The following is a 15,287-nucleotide window of genomic DNA, read 5'->3' on the forward strand; positions in this document are numbered from 1 at the left end:
ACCTGGAGAACACCCCACCGCTGAGGACGCGGGGGGAGGGGCCACCCCCTCCGGCCCCGCTACACTTTCATGAGTCGTGCCACTCATGAAAGTGTAGCGACGACATTGACACACTCCTCCCGATGTGGCGCTTTATTGAAGACCCGTTCACTTGACATCGCGAACATTCCCGTGGCCACCGGTCCCTTCAAACCCACAGCTGACTCCCCCTGTCATTACCTCCCGTGGCCACCGGTCCCTTCGCACTCACAGCTGACTCCCCCTGTCATTACCTCCCGTGGCCACCGGTCTCTTCACACCCACAGCTGACTCCCCCTGTCATTTCCTCCCATGGCCACCGGTCCCTTCACACTAACAGCTGACTCCCCCTGTCATTACCTCCCGTGGCCACCGGTCCCTTCACACTCACAGCTGACTCCCCCTGTCATTACCTCCCGTGGCCACCGGTCCCTTCACACTCACAGCTGACTCCCCTGTCATTACCTCCCTTGGCCACCGGTCCCTTCACACTCACAGCTGACTCCCCTTGTCATTACCTCTCATGGCCACCGGTCCCTTCACACTCACAGCTGACTCCCCCTGTCATTACCTCCCGTGGCCACCGGTCCCTTCACTCACAGCTGACTCCCCCTGTCATTACCTCCCGTGGCCACCGGTCCCTTCACTCACAGCTGACTCCCCCTGTCATTACCTCCCGTGGCCACCGGTCCCTTCACACTCACAGCTGACTCCCCCTGTCATTATATCCCGTGGCCACCGGTCCCTTCACTCACAGCTGACTCCCCCTGTCATTACCTCCCGTGGCCACTGGTCCACTCACACAGCTGACTCCCCCTGTCATTACCTCCCGTGGCCACTGGTCCACTCACACTCACAGCTGACTCCCCCTGTCATTTCCTCCTGTGGCCACCGGTCCCTTCACACTCACAGCTGACTCCCCCTGTCATTTCCTCCCGTGGCCACCAGTCCCTTCAAACTCACAGCTGACTCCCCCTGTCATTACCTCCCGTGGCCACCGGTCCCTTCACACTCACAGCTGACTCCCCCTGTCATTACCTCCCGTGGCCACCAGTCCCTTCACACTCACAGCTGACTCCCCCTGTCATTACCTCCCGTGGCCACCGGTCCCTTCACACTCACAGCTGACTCCCCCTGTCATTACCTCCCGTGGCCAGCGGTCCCTTCACTCACAGCTGACTCCCCCTGTCATTACCTCCCGTGGCCACCGGTCCCTTCACACTCACAGCTGACTCCCCCTGTCATTATATCCCGTGGCCACCGGTCCCTTCACACTCACAGCTGACTCCCCCTGTCATTACCTCCCGTGGCCACCGGTCCCTTCACACTCACAGCTGACTCCCCCTGTCATTACCTCCCGTGGCCACCAGTCCCTTCACACTCACAGCTGACTCCCCCTGTCATTACCTCCCGTGGCCACCGGTCCCTTCACTCACAGTTGACTCCCCCTGTCATTACCTCCCGTGGCCACCGGTCCCTTCACACTCGCAGCTGACTCCCCCTGTCATTACCTCCCGTGGCCACCGGTCCCTTCACACCCACAGCTGACTCCCCCTGTCATTACCTCCCGTGGCCACCGGTCCCTTCACACTCACAGCTGACTCCCCCTGTCATTACCTCCCATGGCCACCGGTCCCTTCACACTCACAGCTGAATCCCCCTGTCATTACCGCCTGTGGCCACCGGTCCCTTCACACTCACAGCTGACTCCCCCTGTCATTACCTCCCGTGGCCACCGGTCCCTTCGCACTCACAGCTGACTCCCCCTGTCATTACCTCCCGTGGCCACCGGTCCCTTCACACTCACAGCTGACTCCCCCTGTCATTACCTCCCGTGGCCACCGGTCCCTTCACTCACAGCTGACTCCCCTGTCATTACAAAAGTGTAGAGGTGTTAACTGCGCGCTGTTGCGTAACCTGCGTTGCCACCACGGCGGTGCAGCATTACCCCTGGGTACAACGGTTGGGGTCAGTCGAGGTGAAACGGATCGTGGCCAGGGTTTTGGGGCGAACCAATCAGACAGTTCCACGTGGGAATGTGTGATTGGTTCTGCCTGGCCACGAAGGGGTATAAGACGGGTGACCCAACGGACCTCGTGAGTTCTCTCCCTGCACGAAGACAGAAGACTGGGCTGAAGCCTAGCTAGGACCCTGGACCAGCCTCCCAGCCCTTCTAAGGGCTAAGGCTCGGCATACCCAGTGGTCAGGACCCACCGGGCCAGCAGTGGGTCAGATAGCCTCCCCTAGGTCCTAGCCGGAGGACTAGGATAGCGGTAGACGTGTGAGTCCCGCCAAGTCCGGAGGTTGTACCTCCTTAGGTATCAAGGAGGTTAGCGGTAGACGTGTGAGTCCCGCCAGGTCCGGAGGCTGTACCTCCCTAGGGTATCGGGTGAGGGGACCGAATATCCCTCTGTGTGTTAAGCGTTGTATAAGGAAATAATACAATAAACAGTGTGCCTCCTAAAGAAGTCTGCTCGTCCTTACAACATTCCAACTGGAGTCAGAAGTGGTTGGAAATGGAAACCAGAAGTTCAGCCCACGCGCGGAGCCAGAACGAAGATAACGCTGTCTCACCTCCAAGCACCGCCAGCTCCGCTGAAAACGCTGCCGTGTTGACGGCCGCCCAGCCACCGGTTGAGCAGCCGGTTGCTCCCCCTGCCATGGGGGACGGACTCAGGGCAGCACACGGCCGTCTCGCTCAACTCCTACACGCCGCGGCCTCCATTCTCGAAGAGATCAACTTGGAGGTTGCGGGCGGGCCGAGTCAGCCGCCGGCGGACGTTCCCGCCATCGGCCGGGGCAGACATTTTGATTTTCCCGCCGGGGAACCACGTGATTCCGCCGGAAGTGGAAGCCAGGGGCATCCTGGGAACGCGGGGGACCAATCACAACCCGCAACATCATCAGCACGCGACGCTGCGGATTCAAGTTCCTCAGCGGACGCCGCGTCATCACTGTACCGACACGGTACAGTAGACTCTATCGGCCGGGAAATCGCCGATCTCCGGCTCGAGACGGTACAAGCTGAGGGGGAGACGACGTCCGCCCTCCAACAACGCCTGCCCATCTTCCGAGAATTCACATCTGAAGGGGGCGACTGGGCGGCGTTCCAGCGTCGCTTCCTGAGCCACCAAGAGATGGTGGGCTGGTCGGACGCACAGGCGCTCCGAGCACTACCGGCCACTTTGGATGACGACGCTCTCGCCTCGCTCCTCACCATCCCCAGGCAACAAAGGGCGACTCTTCAGTCGGCCCTCCGACGGATGTCCGACGTGTACGGGCCTCCATCCGACGTCCGCAGCCGATTTTACGACAGGCGACGCCGCCCTAAAGAGTCTCCGTTGGCATTCCGGACCGCTCTACTGGCGATGGCAAGAGCGGGTTACCCTCGCATGGACGACGAGACCATCGATGCCATCGTTCTCCAGAAGATGCTGGAGCTGGCGCGCGAGCTGCGCATCGTCATCCAAGCGGTGGACGACGACGGTATGTGCTCGCTACGAGCCGCTCGGTGCATCCACGCACATCTGCTGCTCCACACGGAATCGACCATCGCCGCCTCGGCTTCGACGTCGGAGCCTGCCAGCAGGGACGCCGAGTTCTCCCCCGACCGGGCCTTCATGGCGACCAGGTCAACGGGCCGGCGATCGTCCGACCACGCTGGTCGCCGCAACGACCAGCAGCGGGGACGGCCTGCTCCACGCGACGACTTGACATGCTTCAACTGTGGCCGACGAGGCCACATCTCCTCTGACTGCCGTGCGCCTCGACGACGCCCCTCCGCATCCCGGGGCCAGGACTACAGGACGTCCACGGCATCGCGGCGAAACCAGGCAAGTCGCGACGCCTCTCACGCTCGGCCCTCATTCACACCATACACACTGCAACGCACCATAAGAAGGGCTCGCGATTCGGCGTGTGATGGGGGGTATTCTGGCGTTTGTTCGCGGCCACTCAAACCTGGGCAGTGGTCTGAGTTGGCCCATAGGGTAGTCGCGGCGACGGCAGGTTCGTCCGTGGTTGTCGGATCAATCGAGGGTGTGGAATTTCGCGTGTTGGTCGATACTGGTGCGTCGGCTACGATCATTTCGGATCTGATTTACAATATACTGCCCGTACGATGCCGCCCCTTGGAACGGGTTTCTATCCCGTGTTTCGCCGCTAATGGCAGTTCACTTGGCATTATTGGGCAAATTCGGGCGCAAATTTCGATTAGAGACATTAAATTGGCAGGGCCTATTTTGGTCTCTTCTTCCCTCGCCGTGCCGTGTTTGTTAGGCACTGATTTTCTCGCGAAAATGCCTATTAAGATCCTTGTAGATCAAGGCTGCATCGAACTCCCGTCGGGTCGACGGATGGCGTTCTTGCCCACACCCTCACATCCACGCATGGCTAGTGCCTCGGTGCAGGCGTTTGTTGCGAGCACAGTCCGCATTCCACCAGGGACACAAATGGTCGTGCCCTTGCAACTTAAAAAACCGCTAGCCCCGGAGGCCTCGGCACATGGCATTTTGCTGGGGCCTTCAAACGCAGCTGCTAAGGGGTTAGATTTGGTGGCTGCACAGACCCTCGTAGCAGCCGACAGGTAGCCGTTCTTGCAGGTTTTGAATGTCGGATTGTCCACAACCGTCATTCCGCAAGGAACTGTGCTCGCTCACGCGACCCCGGTGCCGTTGGGGACCGGAGTCGCGGGACACGTGCATGCCACGCCGCAGGTCCTACCTCCTTCCGAATCGGATGAGAGATGGTTGGACGCGCTCTGCAAAGACACGGGTGATCTGTCTCATTCGCAGCGATTTCAATTGCGCGCTCTTCTGCGAGAATTTTCCGATGTCTTTAGTAAATCTAAATTTGATATTGGCTGCACCAAGCTGCTGCGTCACCACATTGATACTGGTGACGCTGCCCCGATTCGACAAAACCCGTTTCGGCTTAGCCCGGCGGAGAAACAGCATGTTAAATCGGCTGTGGATGACATGCTGAAGGCCGATATAATTTCTCCCTCCACTAGTCCCTGGGGTGCTCCAATAGTGCTGGTCAAAAAGCACGATGGCAGTCTCCGTTTTTGCGTTGATTTTCGGCGCCTAAATAAAATCTCGGTAGCGGACGCCTACCCTCTCCCTCGTATGGACGAGTCATTGGATGCCCTGGCAGGGGCGCACTATTTCTCCACCTTGGACCTTCTGTCGGGGTTTTGGCAACTCCCCCTCGACGAATCGTCAAAACCTAAGACTGCTTTTCGGACACCACAGGGCCTTTTCGAGTTTAATAGATTGCCCATGGGTCTCCACTCGGCCCCAGCGACGTTCCAGAGGCTCATGGAGCTGGTCCTCGCTGGGCTCCAGTGGGACTCATGTCTCATTTATCTTGACGATGTCATCGTCTTTAGCCGCACGTTCGGCGAACACATCGAACGGTTGCGTGCTGTCTTCTTGAAAATTCGGGCCGCTAACTTGAAATTCAAGCCGCAGAAGTGTCACCTTCTGCGTGAGTCTGTGCGCTATCTGGGCCACATAGTTAGCCGCTCGGGCATCTCTACCGACCCTGAAAAAACCAAATGTGTTCAACATTGGCCGACCCCTACATCTGCGGGCGATGTTCGTAGTTTTATTGGTTTTGCGTCGTACTACCGGCGGTTTGTTGCTGGCTTCGCGACGATTGCCAAGCCGCTCCACGCCCTTACGTCAAAAGGGGTGGCGTTTCATTGGGGGGACGTAGAACAGGCTGCGTTCGACTCCTTGCGGAACGCGCTCGTGACGGCACCGTCCCTTGCGTACCCCGATTTTTCCGTGCCATTCGTGTTGGACACCGACGCTAGCAATACGGGGATTGGGGGTGTTCTGTCCCAAAAAGTTGATGGCATTGAAAGGGTTGTTGCCTATGGTAGCAGAGTCTTGTCTCTTGCTGAACAAAGATACTGTGTGACCAGACGTGAGCTGCTGGCCATTGTTTTTTTTATTCAGCAATACAGGCCGTACCTGTATGGTCAGCATTTTACCGTGCGATCTGATCATTCGGCTTTACAGTACGCTCTGCGGGTTGACCAACCGTCCGGGCAGCTTTCTCGGTGGCTCGAAGTCCTTCAGGACTACGATTTCAATGTCACTTACCGTAGGGGTGCACAACACACGAATGCCGATGCGTTGTCTCGCCTTCCGCCGGCTCAAAAATGTGCGTGTTTTTTGGGCTCGGGCCGTTGTAAGCCGCCACTGCCTGCGCAGGTCGCGCCTCTCACAACGGTGTCAGCCGCACTTCCCGCCGCCTCAGCGCCGATGTTGGATCATGCAGATCCAATGGCCAGTGACGATTTGCTGGGGCTAACTTTGGCCGAATGGGGTCGGCACCAGGGCGAGGACATGTCGTTATTGAGGTTGCGTCGCCACGCGAATAATGCGGTTCCAAGACAGGGCAAATTTAATTCATTTGTCATGAAGCGCGGCTTGTTGATGCATTGGGATGCTGACTCGTGTCAACATAAAATCGTTGTGCCATCCGCCTTGCGATGCAAGGCCGTATGGGCGGCGCATGAGCGTTTATTGCACCTGGGTGTTCATAAGACCATTGGGTTGTTGCGGTTGCAATTTTTCTGGCCGGGCATGCTGCGCGACGTCACTGACATTTTGCTGGGATGCACCCATTGTGCGCAACGTAAACCGCCGGCTAAACCGGCATGCCCACCCCTGCAACCCATTTCGGTCTCTCGTATAAATGAGTTGGTGGCTCTCGATATTTTGGGCCCTTTTCCTACTACGCCACGGGGTAATAAGTACCTTCTGGTTGGGGTAGAGTATTTTACACGGTGGCCTATGGCCTGGGCCCTCCCCAACCAGTCGGCGGCGGCCGTTGTGGACGCCTTTGTTCAAGGCTACGTCCTGGACAAGGGCGCACCAGAACGGTTGCTGACCGATCAGGGAAGAAATTTTTCAGGAGCCTTGCTGACTGATGTGTGCCGCCTGTTGGGCACTAAGAAAGTGCGCACTTCGCCCTACCATCCCCAGACCGACGGCATGGTGGAGCGCCTTCATAGAACTCTCACCGCTATGTTATGCCATCAGGTCGATGAATCCCACCTCGATTGGGACTTGCAGGTTCCGGGGGTCCTCGCCGCATACCGTATGGCACCTCACGCGGCGACGGGATTTTCCCCGTTCTTTCTAATGTACGGCAGGGATGCCTTTCCTCCCGCCGACGTTCGGCTGGAAATCGAACAGCCACCGCAAAAGTCAAAGCTCGTTGACCACTTGCGATTCAACCTCCGTAAGTTGGCCGAGGCACGGGAGGCCGCCATTGAAAATTCGGCTTCCCGCCAACGGGCGAATTTGCGACTGCGGGACCCTCGGTCGTACACGCATCGGTGGGCACCGGGAGACAGGGCATGGCTCCACTGCCCCCAGGTGCCGGTGTCCACGTCGGCCAAACTCCTCAGACCATGGCGAGGCCCGGTTGAGGTAGTGGAAGTCCTGCGTCCCCAATGTGTTAAAATTAGCTGGGGACGGCGTCGCTGGTGCGTTCACCCCTCTCGGTTAAAACCCTTCGTCACGCCACGCGTCCCTCCACAACACACACGACATGGGGGCCGAGTGTGCGACGCGTCCGACGAGCCGGATGTTGCCCCGTTGGTGCCTAACCCACAGCGCAGGCGTGTCATTCCTCCTGCAGATGACGCGGGAGTGACGGCTCCATGCAGGCCACGTTCGGCCTCAATGGACCGTGGAGCAGCAGGTGTCCCCGTGGAGATGCCTAAAGGCCCACCGGATGCTCTGGCTCATCCTCCTCCTTCCCTTGTGCCGCCGACAAAGCCTGCCATCCCCTACGATGGCCCCGCGAAACGCACGCGCGCGAAATCTCACCGGTTGTAATAATGTTTTTTTGGCATGTCTAGTGCCTTGTACATACGTTATGTTGTTAAGGGGGGTATTTATAGGGGTTTAATTGTTCTTGTTGTTCGTGAGGCACACTCACAATTCTTCTACCATTGGTAATTTCGGAAGTTTCCCATTGTTGCAGCCGGGACGGCTGGAGCTTCCGAAGGAGGGGGTGATGTAGAGGTGTTAACTGCGCGCTGTTGCGTAACCTGCGTTGCCACCAGGGCGGTGCAGCATTACCCCTGGGTACAACGGTTGGGGTCAGTCGAGGTGAAACGGATCGTGGCCAGGGTTTTGGGGCGAACCAATCAGACAGTTCCACGTGGGAATGTGTGATTGGTTCTGCCTGGCCACGAAGGGGTATAAGACGGGTGACCCAACGGACCTCGTGAGTTCTCTCCCTGCACGAAGACAGAAGACTGGGCTGAAGCCTAGCTAGGACCCTGGACCAGCCTCCCAGCCCTTCTAAGGGCTAAGGCTCGGCATACCCAGTGGTCAGGACCCACCGGGCCAGCGGTGGGTCAGATAGCCTCCCCTAGGTCCTAGCCGGAGGACTAGGATAGCGGTAGACGTGTGAGTCCCGCCAAGTCCGGAGGTTGTACCTCCTTAGGTATCAAGGAGGTTAGCGGTAGACGTGTGAGTCCCGCCAGGTCCGGAGGCTGTACCTCCCTAGGGTATCGGGTGAGGGGACCGAATATCCCTCTGTGTGTTAAGCGTTGTATAAGGAAATAATACAATAAACAGTGTGCCTCCTAAAGAAGTCTGCTCGTCCTTACAACACTACAAAAGTATGGAAAAAGGTGCTTCATACCCTTTCTGGCAATAAAACAGCAGGTGTTCAAACGGCAAATATAAACCGTTTCACTACAAGGAATCAAGTTACTGTCATTAATAAAAATACGGAGCGTGTTTTTGCTTCCATGTCCACCACAAGCGTCGTGCGTGTGGTTAGTCACGATTCCCCTGCAAAGGGCCTTAGTGCGGAGTCCCGTTGTTTTATTGCCAGGAAGGGGTCAAAAACCTCTCATTTCCTCATACAGCGGTTGGGTTCACAAAGCCCCCGGGTCACGCTGTGTGGTTCCCAATGCCCGGGTTCGTAACGGCCGGGTTCATAGTGGTCGGGTTAATCACGGCCGAGGTTCGTAATGGCCGGGCTCACGGTGGCCGTGTCACGCTGTGTGGTTCATAGCGGCCTCCTACACCGCCACCTCTTCTGCCTCCACCACCACCACCTTCACCTCTTCTCTGTCGCCCACAGCACAACCTCGTTACACGTAGGAGGAGCAGGAAGACCGCAGCAGCGACGACTCAACGGATTCATCGATGCCTCCGCCGCCGCCGCCACCACCTCCTCGAAGCAAGAACCCCGCTCAGCCAAGACCTGGGCGACGAGGCGGTGGAGGAGGAGGCGGCAAGACGTCGGTCAGCGCCAGGATCGAGCGCAAGTGAAGGAATCCACGGTGGGGGTGGCAGCGTGCCACTGATCTCGTAGTGCCTGGGTTCGAGCCCTGTGTCTGAGTCTCTCTCTCTCCGAGTCTCTCTCAGAGGGGGTGTCGCTTGTTGATCTGTAGCCAAAACGTTTTGTGTTCAAATAAAATCGTCTTTAAACGTATAAACTCATGTTTTTATTTTCTTCTTCAAGCCACCGACAATCAACAACGGTAAGCCAAGGGACTGCACAAACAAGACAAAGATCCCCCGTGTAGCCTCTAGCAGGCTGTAGGGCCAAGTGCCGTTAGTAGTAGCAAGTAGCAGCACCTACACACAGACAATGATCCCCCGTGTAGCCTCTAGCAGGCTGTAGGGGCAAGTGCTGTTAGTAGCAAGTAGCAGCACCTACACACAGAAAAAGATCCCCCATGTAGCCTCTAGCAGGCTGAAGGGACAAGTGCTGTTAGTAGTGAGTAGCAGCACCTACATACAGACAAAGATCCCCCATGTAGCCTCTAGCAGGCTGTAGGGACAAGTGGTGTTAGTAATAGCGAGTAGCAGCAACTACACGCAGACAAAGATCCCCCGTGTAGCCTCTAGCAGGCTGTAGAGGCAAGAGCTATTTGCGAGTAGCAGCACCTATACACGGACAAAGATCCCCCGTGTAGCCTCTAGCAGGCTGTAGGGACAAGTGCTGTTAGTAGTGAGTAGCAGCACCTATACACAGACAAAGATCCCCGGTGTAGCCTCTACACACACAGTGTGCTAACCACTGCACCACCGCTCCCCACACACACACAGTGCGCTAACCACTGCACCACCGCTCCCCACACACAGTGCGCTAACCACTGCACCACCACTGCCCACACACTCACCAGACAGAGACCCACAGACTCAGCACACAGACCCACAGACTCACCACACACAGATCCACAGATTCACCACACAGAGACCCACAGACTCACCAGAGACCCACAGACTCACCACACAGAGACCCACAGACTCACCACACAGAGACCCACAGACTCACCACAGAGAGACCCACAGATTCACCACACAGAGACCCACAGACTCACCAGACAGAGACCCACAGACTCACCACACAGAGACCCACAGACTCACCACACAGAGACCCACAGACTCACCACACAGAGACGCACAGACTCACCACACAGAGACCCACAGACTCACCACACAGAGACCCACAGACTCACCACACAGAGACCGACAGACTCACCACACAGAGACCCACAGGCTCACCACACAGAGACCCACAGACTCACCACACAGAGACCCACAGACTCACCACACAGACACCCACAGACTCACCACATAGAGACCCACAGACTCACCACACAGACCCACAGACTCACCACACAGAGACCCACAGATTCTAGATTTAAAGCTTTCGTGACTGCAAGGATCCATACTCTTTGGTTCTATTGGGTAAAGTCACATAGGTAAAATATAAAAAAACAAAAATAACGATTCGGCCACAACACAAGCGGCCTTCATCAGGTGAAGGGACGAGACTGTTTGGAGGACAGCGCTGGAGTGAAAAAAGCCACGCTCAGATCACGACCTTTAAGCTGTGTGAGAAGAAACAAAGCGCCTTGACAAAGGAATTATCATGTAATTTTGCATTGAAATGGCTGAGTGATTAGCTTGTGACTGGTCACAGAAATGGCTATGTTAAAGTTAAAGCATACACATCCGCAAAGGCACCCCTTGACAAAGGAATTAGCATAGAATTTAGCATTGAAATAGCTAAGTTAAAGTATACACATCCGCAGAGGCACCCCTTGACAAAAGAATTAGCATAGAATTTAGCATTGAAATAGCTGAGTGATTAGCTTGTAACTGGTCACAGAAATAGCTATGTTAAAGTCAGAGCATATACATTCACCGAGGCACCTAGTACAAATCACACAGGAGAATTTAGCGAAACACAACCACGCTCAGACCGCGGACCTTTAAGCTGTGTGCGAGCAAACAAGGTGTCCTGACAAAGAAATTAGCATAAACATTAGCATTTGATTGGCCGATTATAGAAAAGAGGTGGTGTACGTGCCGGTGGACTTGCCGTTTGGCGCGGGGGGGGGGGGGGAGATTACATATTGATGGTGTGAAAAGGGAATTTATAAGAGCTGCTAAAGTTTGGGGTACTACTACTTGAAAAATATACTGTACCATTGAAATTAGTTTAATGTTTTGTTCGATTTAGATCTTTCCAATGGTTGCTTAATTCTCCTGTTTGATTTGTACTAGGTGCCTCGGTGAATGTATATGCTCTGACTTTAACATAGCTATTTCTGCGACCAGTTACAAGCTAATCACTCAGCTATTGCAATGCTAAAATCTATGCTAATTCCTTTGTCAAGGGGTGCCTTTGCGGATGTGTATGCTTTAACTTTAACATAGCCATTTCTGTGACCAGTCACAAGCTAATCACTCAGCCATTTTAATGCTAAATTATATGCTAATTCCTTTGTCAAGGCGCTTTGTTTCTTCTCACACAGCTTAAAGGTCGTGATCTGAGCGTGGCTTTTTTCACTCCAGTGCTGTCCTCCAGACAGTCTCGTCCCTTCACCTGATGAAGGCCGCTTGTGTTATGGCCGAAACGTCGTGATTTTTGTTATTTTATTTTTTTACCTACTTGACTTTACCCAATAGAACCAAAGAGTACCCACAGACTCACCACACAGAGACCCACAGACTCACCACACAGAGACGCACAGACTCACCACACAGAGACCCACAGACTCACCACACAGAGACCCACAGACTCAGCACACAGAGACCCACAGACTCACCACACAGACACCCACAGACTCACCACACAGAGACCCACAGACTCATCACACAGAGACCCACAGACTCACCACACAGAGACCCACAGACTCACCACACAGAGACCCACAGACGCACCACACAGAGACCCACAGACGCACCACACAGAGACCCACAGACTCACCACACAGAGACCCACAGACTCACCACACAGAGACCCACAGTCTCACCACACAGAGACCCACAAACTCACCACACAGAGACCCATAGACTCACTACACAGAGACCCATAGACTCATCACACAGAGACCCACAGACTCACCACACAGAGACCCACAGATTCACCACACAGAGACCCACAGACTCACCAAACAGAGACCCACAGACTCACCACACAGAGACCCACAGACTCACCACACAGAGACCCATAGACTCATCACACAGAGACCTACAGACTCACCACACAGAGACCCACAGATTCATCACACAGAGACCCACAGACTCACCACAAAGAGATCCATAGACCCACAGACTCACCACACGGAGACCCACTGACTCACCACACAGAGACCCACAGACTCACCACACAGACACCCACAGACTCACCACAAAGAGATCCATAGACTCACCACACAGAGACTCACAGACTCACCACACAGAGACCCACAGACTCACCACACAGACACCCACAGACTCACCACAAAGAGATCCATAGACTCACCACACAGAGACTCACAGACTCACCACACGGAGACCCACTGACTCACCACAGAAACTCACAGACTCACCACACAGAGACCCACAGACTCAACACAGAGACCCACAGACTCACCACACAGAGACCCATAGACTCATCACACAGAGACCCACAGAGTCACCACACAGAGACCCAAGGACTCACCACACAGAGTCCCACAGACTCACCACACAGAGACCGACAGACTCACCACACAGAGACCCACAGACTCACCCCACAGAGACCCAGTCTCACCCCACAGAGACCCAGTCTCACCACACAGAGACCTACAGACTCACCACACAGAGACCCACAGACTCACCACACAGACACCCACAGACTCACCACAAAGAGATCCATAGACTCACCACACAGAGACCCACAGACTCACCACACAGAGACGCACAGACTCATCACACAGAGACACATAGACCGTATCGCTTTTTTAATATACACACTTTCATTTGGCCTTTTTATTTTTATTTTATTTTCCCTTAGTCCCTTTTATTTTTTATTTTTACTCACGGTGAAACTCGAGCGAAAATCCGCCTCGATCGACCCAGGAGTTGCACACAAGTTATCAGCAGCAGCAACAGCAACGACGCGCGCGCAGGTGAGCTGTGGCCGCCTATCATCATGGCACAGCACACCAGGTTGGAGAGCCTCACGAGGCGGAATGGGGTCGTCGTTTTTCCGCCGACGGAGGTCGCCGTCGACGCCGTCGCCGCCGCGGTGGCGACGGGCGTGGGCCACGCCAACGTCCTCGCCGCCCAGCGCCAAAACCGCGGCGTCACCATCTACGTGGCGGAGGAGGCGATGGTGGCGAGCCTCGTGGAGACGGGGCTCACTGTCAGGGACCTGTTCCTGCCGTGCACGCCGCTCTCCACGCCCGCCGTCCGCGTGGTGCTCTCGGGAGCGCCGCCGTTCCTGAGCAGCGAAGTCCTGCGCAAGGATCTGCAGCGCTTCGGGACGGCGGTGTCTAGGATCGCCATGCTCCCTCTACGGACGAGGGACCCCAGGTTGGCGCATGTGATGTCGCTCCAGCGCCAAACGTTCATGGTCTTAACGGGAGGCAACACAGAACTGGACGTTACCCTTAAATACACAATCGATGGGTGCGTCTATACTGTGTACGTCTCGACAGCTGCACCGCGGTGCTTCGGGTGTGGGGCTACCGGCCACACCCGGAGGCACTGCACGGACAAGAAAAACGAGGACGCTGCCGCCGCGCCACCCGCGGCCGCGGGCGCAGAGCGCCCGCGGCAGCAGGCACCGCGACAGCAGCAGCAGCAACAACAGCTGCAGCAGCGGCAGCAGCAGCACCCGCAGCAGCAGCAGCAGCAGGAGCAGCAGGAGCAGCAGCAGCAGCAGGAGCAGCAGCAGCAGGAGCAGCAGCAGCAGACGCAGCAGCAGCCGCAGCAGCAGCAGGAGCAGCCACAGCAGCAGCAGGAGCAGCAGCAGCAGCAGCAGCAGGAGCAGACGCAGCAGCAGCAGGAGCAGCAGGAGCAGCACGCGCCCGACCAAGCCGACTCCGGAGGCGAACCCATGGAGGCGGCACCGGAGGGGGAAGGGGACGGCTACACCCTGGTCGTGTCGCGGAAGCGCAGAGCCAGAGCCGGCCCCGCGGCGGCGACGCGCGAGGGCGAACGGCCCAAACGGGCGGCGCTCGCCGGCGTTAAAGGCAGGGGCGAGCCGCGTGACCGCCGGGAGGCGGGGGGAGCGGGCGAGCCCGAGCCGGGGAGCGGGGCGACCGCCGAGGACCGCGACGCGCGCGAGGACGCGGACGGCAAGGAGCGAATGGGGACCGACGGTGACGGCGACGGAGACGAAGTTGCCGACGGCAGCGAGCGGGTTCGCGGGGAGGTCGAGGGGGCGACGGAGTACACCCCTGCCGCGATACGCCGCTTCCTACAGGCCAAGTTTGGGAAACGGGGGTTTAAAGTTGAGGACACCTTCCCGGACGTGAAGCAATTCATGAAGGTGGCGCAGGGCGTCTGCCAGGCGCCGCGGGTGTGCGGTCACACCTCTAGGGAGGTCTTCCGCCTGAGGGTGATGCTACGGCAGCTGAAAAAGCAGTACCCCCCCCTCCCCCCTATCCCGGAGTGAACACCGGATGCCTGCCACGACAACCACCGCCAAGGCAACGGGTATCTGTGTCGCGACCTTAAATTGTAACAGCGCCCGCAGCGATGCACGGTGGCGACGCGTGTGTCAGTTCCTGCAAGACACGAAAGTGGACGTGGCTCTGCTGCAGGAGACCCATCTCGACCCCGCGCTGCTGGCCCAACGGCAGCACCGTTTGGGAGGCCGGACGTTTTTTAGTCACGGGGAGGCGGGCAGGGCGGGGGTCGCGATAGTCTGCAGCCCTAAGTTGAACCCGGACAGCGTGACCTTTACGGAAGCGGTGAGAGGACACCTGGTCACGGCGGACATCGCGCTCGCCGGCA

General features: G+C 56.9%; 1 long non-coding RNA gene across 1 annotated transcript; it reads left to right on the forward strand.

The window, feature by feature from the left end:
* The first annotated feature begins 7,873 nt into the window (after positions 1 to 7,873).
* Positions 7,874 to 9,499, forward strand: LOC142922925 (uncharacterized). Its single transcript, XR_012940426.1, has 2 exons — positions 7,874 to 8,671; positions 9,142 to 9,499. It is a non-coding gene; the product is annotated as an uncharacterized LOC142922925 (long non-coding RNA).
* The last annotated feature ends 5,788 nt before the right edge of the window (positions 9,500 to 15,287 follow it).

The sequence above is a fragment of the Petromyzon marinus genome, unplaced genomic scaffold (assembly GCF_048934315.1).
Source record: "Petromyzon marinus isolate PM22_M1 ecotype Great Lakes invasive population unplaced genomic scaffold, UKy_Petmar_22M1.pri1.0 PM_Scaffold_22, whole genome shotgun sequence".
Taxonomy (NCBI): domain Eukaryota; kingdom Metazoa; phylum Chordata; class Hyperoartia; order Petromyzontiformes; family Petromyzontidae; genus Petromyzon; species Petromyzon marinus.